This window comes from Hetaerina americana, unplaced genomic scaffold, assembly GCF_022747635.1.
Source record: "Hetaerina americana unplaced genomic scaffold, ioHetAmer1.1.p SCAF_6, whole genome shotgun sequence".
Classification (NCBI taxonomy): Eukaryota; Metazoa; Arthropoda; class Insecta; order Odonata; family Calopterygidae; genus Hetaerina; species Hetaerina americana.
This window is the reverse complement of record NW_027287205.1, coordinates 41,344,523-41,350,209: the sequence shown is the minus strand read 5'-3', so window position 1 is coordinate 41,350,209 and position 5,687 is coordinate 41,344,523.

Sequence of the window (5,687 nt, the reverse complement as noted above, 5' to 3'; positions counted from 1 at the left end):
ACAAATTCCCTGGTGGCATGATAATCTATTTAAATCCCATTCTTATATAGTATTAAAAGTATATGGAATACTACAGACACATTTCTCGCAAGAAATGTGTCTGTAGTATTTTATATCACTTACTCAGTTTGTCTTGAGTCAACTTCATTGAAAATTTCCGCTCATTTTATTTTGTCATCACATGATTTAAATGGAAAACTATCTTATTTGTAGTGCATCTTAAATCATCAATATACCAAAATTAAAAATGCTGTTAGTCAAAGTTTGTGTGCTTTAAATAAAGTTGAGTTGAAATGATTATGTAGTCAAAATAAGTTTAATATGTTACTCAGAAATTTTCAAAGTTCCAGGTATATATTTCAGTAGATCATGGACTGTTCAATAGTGGAGAAGAAGACTCGGCCACCATCCAACTTTGATTGACCTTTGCATGTACTCAGACCACTTAAAACAATATTGTCCGAGTGTTTGTAAACATTACCAAATTATTTCATTGTGACCTTTCCATTTATGTTCTCTTTTCAGCTACATAACATCAAGTCTTCCCTTCCACTTCCTAAATTTTAACTATTCTTGGTCTAGGTAGTCATTTGCTCTATTATGCAATCTCATATTTATGATTCTCAGTATTATCATTGATATGTTCATAATTAAGATAATGGTCAAGTAGATCTCGCATGCTCTATTTCAGGAGGATTAAATTTGACTCAATAAAGGCTCTGATGAAACTCCTTCATGATTGCTGTGAAAAAGTCTGCAAATATTCCTTACATTTGTCCTAAAATCAGTTTAGGAGCGATTCTAAAAAGGTATTATCCATTCCTGAGGTCTGGTTTTCCCTAATTTCTATTGAAGGTTTTTCTATCTGGGCATGCACCCATTATTCTTTGAGCCCAGTGAACACATAATGGTCTGATGAGACCTGAATGGGCATGTGGAAGTGGTGAAGGATGGCTGTATGGGGTTTCTTGGAGATCATGGCCGTAGCAACCATTATGACTATGACTGCCACATCCTGGATTGCATAGAAGTGTGCAACCTTTCCCTGGCTAATATCTTGAGGGAAATACCACCTACCTAGTCACCTATGCTGGTACTGGGCATGCAACCCAGATTAACTTTTGGCTATTGCAAGACATCAACTTTGGAACCAATCCTGTCAGACACCATTATCCCCCAACATCGCCTTTTTATCATATATATATTTGACTTGGACCTCTTACAAAAGTGCAGAATGGAGACAGTAGCAGTCGAGTCAGTGGTCACTCACCGGAGGCAAAATATAATTATCGAGGAGCCTTGATTGGATCAAAGTGGAACTTGATGAGCCAGTATCTGCTATTCCAGAATGACTTGGCTAATCATGCCACCAAAGTGGTTAGCAATTTCCATGGAAAATCTAAGCCGTAGTTTCAGATAGCAGTCCAGAGATGAGCAAATGGAGGTGGAAGAGGAGACAGAAGGTGGTGGCTAGTGGTGTAAGGAGAGAGACAAGAATCTAAAAGTCCATAATTTGCCAAGTTGCATTTTATGTTGCAAAATGCTAGCCTTTGGCAACCAAGCATGAGGAAGCCATTTATGTAACGGATATATGAATGCTCAGGTGGACAATTGAGTGACATATTTTGGCCATGTCATGAGAGAGAGAGTTAAGAAGGTAATGGGAGTGGCAAATATCACTGAGGGGTATGGCTTCAATGGTATTAGTCCACTGAAGTAGTTGGATGAGAAGAGGGCATACACCTCTGCTTTAATGGAAGGCCGCCTCAGGGATGGGCAATGTAAAGGTGGCTGGACTGAAGAGGATAGAGAAACCTCATTCCTTAACCAGAGAAAATGGAGAACAGCTTGTCAAGAAATGGATCATGCATCTACTTGGGAAAAACACCAAGGAGGAGGCAAAGTATATAATTATTTAATTACTGTAATGATAAAACAGAAAGTGTCACTGAAATGCTGCTGGAGTTGGGGTGGGAATCATTAGAAGAAAGGCAATTCAATGCCAGGTTGAGCTTGCTAAATAAATACAGATCCGCATGTTTCAGCGCCAAGATATCCAAAATTATTGGAACTGTAACATACATGGGTCGCTTGGATTATGAATATAAAATTTGGGAAATAGATGCAAGAACTAGCTGACTAAAGGACTTCTCTTTCCCATGAACAATATGGGATAGTAACTGCAGGGTTATGGATAACAAAAATCTCTTTTGCCACCCTCATCATCCAGGGAATAATTAGTTTTATTCAAATGCATGCACTTTCACTAATCTATTGTGTTATGTAGTCAAAACCCTTCCCATGTGACCACATGGGATTACCATTAAAGAATGTAGTGCTTCATTACAGTATTGCTTACCCTGCTTTGTTTGCTTTTAAGTTTCTCCTTCCAAACTTCATTTCTCTCTGTGGGGGGCAAGCCTCCGTTGCCTGCCTACTGTGGCGTCTCACATTCCCTACCCGTATCTTTGGGGCGGAGGCCATATGCATGAATATATATGCCTCTGCGGGTGTAGGTTTGCATGAATATGTTGGTTTTGCATGTGGTTTTATTCCCTTTTATTGGTGGTTACCTAACACCCCCCTCTACACGCCCAAATTTGTGTTAATCATTATAATAGCAAGTGGTGGTTGTATTTGTACATGGGCAAAATTCATTTGCATGGAATCTTCAAGAGAGAAACCCAAAAAAGGCACACACTGGAAAATAACACTATTTAACAAAATATGAAATATCCATAGCATACACAAATTTGAAGGAAAAACCAAAGTTACTATATTTTATATTCCATATATTCAGTAAGATGATAGAGCAAGTTTAATTGCAGAATATCTTTTACTCATAGTTTGAATTTCCTCTGCTCCAGGCATTTAATTGTAGGTGGTAATTTGTTGAAGGGTTTGAGTCCTTGGTTTGTGATACTTTTTAAGGATTTATGATGTTCTATGGCTGTATAAATTTATAAGTTCCTTTGATCTTTTGTTGTAGTTATTGAAATCTGAATTTTTTTCACAGGAATAATAGTTTTTTGTGCATGAAGGTCTCCATTTCCATTTATAAATGCATGCATGGTTTTGGCCAAATGTTGAGTTCATTATATATTGCTTTATAGGGAATTTATAATGGAGCCTATTTAATTATTTAAAAATTTTTGTTCCTGCATCTGAAATATTTTTGTAAAATTGTACAAGGCCCTCTTAATGTACTAAACCCTGATGTGGTGGAAGGACTTGTGCATTCCAATGACCTCTACAGCTGTGCTGGCAGGAGCAAAGATATTTGCTTCAGGGAGGGTCACCCATGCCAGATAGGTCAAAGGATAGAAGCCAGATGAAAAGTAGTCTGAGCAGCGCTTATTCCTCAGTGAGGCGGCTGCAAAGGCATCCCACCTCTGAGGGGTGGCCAGTGAGTTATGGTGCCACATTAAAAACGCTATTGAGGAAGTGAACAGGAAACCGCCTCAATTATTATTTCCAAGATTTGCATGATGGGCAGTATAGAGAAAATGTGTCCTGGTAACTACAGGACTCCATCCACTCCGCCATGTGTCATGCCCGGCAGTGGGAGAGGCAAAACTTCTGCAGTTGTTATCTCACTAAGTCCTTGCAAATCGGAAGCATACTAGCAGTAGCATTGCAAGAAGACACAGAATAGAACCAAATTAGTGAGAATAGAGACTAGGAATATTAGGATGATGTTAAGGACAGAAAAATTAGAGAATATCATTTAAAGCAACAGATGGAGAGAGGAAATTTAGATGTTTTAGAGCTGTCTGAGGTGAGATGGAAGGATAAAGGGGATTACCGAGGTGATAGTTAATAGTTATAGGGTAATATACAGCAGAAGGGAAGAGAGCCAGTAGGGAATGGCAATAATGTTGAATAAAAAGGTAGGAAGAAACGTGGTAAGCATCTGACCAATAGATTACCATCAGTAGAAGTAAAAGCAGAACCAACAAACTTGGTCATTGTTCAGGTATACATATCACCAAGCAATCATGGAGAGGAAGAAGTTGATAGGGTGTACAATCAGTTAGAGGAAATAATCAGAGGTGTCCATGGAGGGAAATATTTTATAGTTATGGGGGATTAGAACACAACAGGATGCAAGGGAAAAGACGTTTGTGAGGTATGACTATGGTTTAGGTACAAGGAATGACCGCACAGGGAAAGTAATTGAGTTCTGCAGAAGATGGGTTAATCATCACCAAAACTTGGTTTGGACCTGGCAAAAAGCGTACGTATACATCGAAAATACCAGGTGACTCAGAAAGGTATCAGTTTCATTATATTATGGTTAGGCACAGGTTTAGGAACAGTGTGATCAATTTGCACGGCTTTCCGAGAGTGGATGCGGATTATAACCATAATTTTATTAATTAAGAATAGAAGTGTTAGATTCAAAAAGATAAAGGTAGGAAAAGCATTTAGGAAATGAAATGTAGACATTGCATTGACTGGATTGACAATGAAGGAGTATCAGTGGACTTTATGGAAAATAATGAGTGGGGAAAGGAAGCAGGGTACTACATAGGAAAGATTTGAATATATCAAAAAAGGGATATCGAAAGCCACAAATGAAACTATAGGAACTGTTAATAGGAAAAGGACGAGAAAACCATGGACTATGGATGACATGATAAAAGGGATAGATGAGAGGAGGAAATGGAAGAATGTAAATACAAAGTTAGGTAGAAGGAAGTACAAAGAGTTTAATAATAAATTGAGATGGGTAACAAATAAAGCAAAAGAAGCATGCTGGAAGATGCAATGCGAGGATATGGAAAGTTTGCAGAGTAAGGGTGAGAATGCAGTGCTATACAAGGAGGTTAAAACACTATTGGGTAGTAAGAAGGGGAAATCTGTGCAAACAATTATAGGTACGTTAGGGAAAATACTGGTTGAACCAGAAAATATTCAAGAGAGATGGAAGGAATATATGGAACTGTGTGGTAAAGCCCTTAGGCCAGTAAGGTTAGACATAGAAAAAGAATATGACATAGATGAAGATCGCTTAGGGCCTGAATTACTTGATGGTGAGATATAAAGGGCATTAAGACAGTTGAAATCAAATGAGGTCATGGGGGTAGACAACATTTTTCATTTGTATGAAATTACCACCATTTATGAAATTGGAGCAGCAAAAATACTGGCTGTTTTGTACCTTGGAATTAATGTAATTTAAATTTCATGAACAATGAGTCAGTGTTCAGTTAAGCATCACACATCTGTGTTAGAATAATCAGTTTTTAAATTATTTTCAGATTGATCAAATTGTTTCTAATGCATTTATATTTGGTGCTAGATTGAAAATTTCCTGTTATACGTTTGAGACCATTGATCAATTGATGCATTTTTGTAGTATCATAGTGACTTTCAAGGAGAAAGCTCTCCGGTAAAAATATTTTGCTTCACAAACATTGCACATTCTGACTATAAATACTAAGAGACTGACTTTCTTCTGGCCAGAATTTTAATACAAGCATAATTGTGCTCAACAGGGCATGACTTTCTATATTTATCAGTTGAAAATAAAATTTACTAAATCTAAAATTTTATTTTGTTATAAGTATATATGTAATTGCAAACAAAGCATAATAACCTTGTAGTCCAAGAACCATACTTGCATCCAATTATCCCGTGATCTTCAATTGTGAACATCCACACCTATCCAGGACTCTAACCAT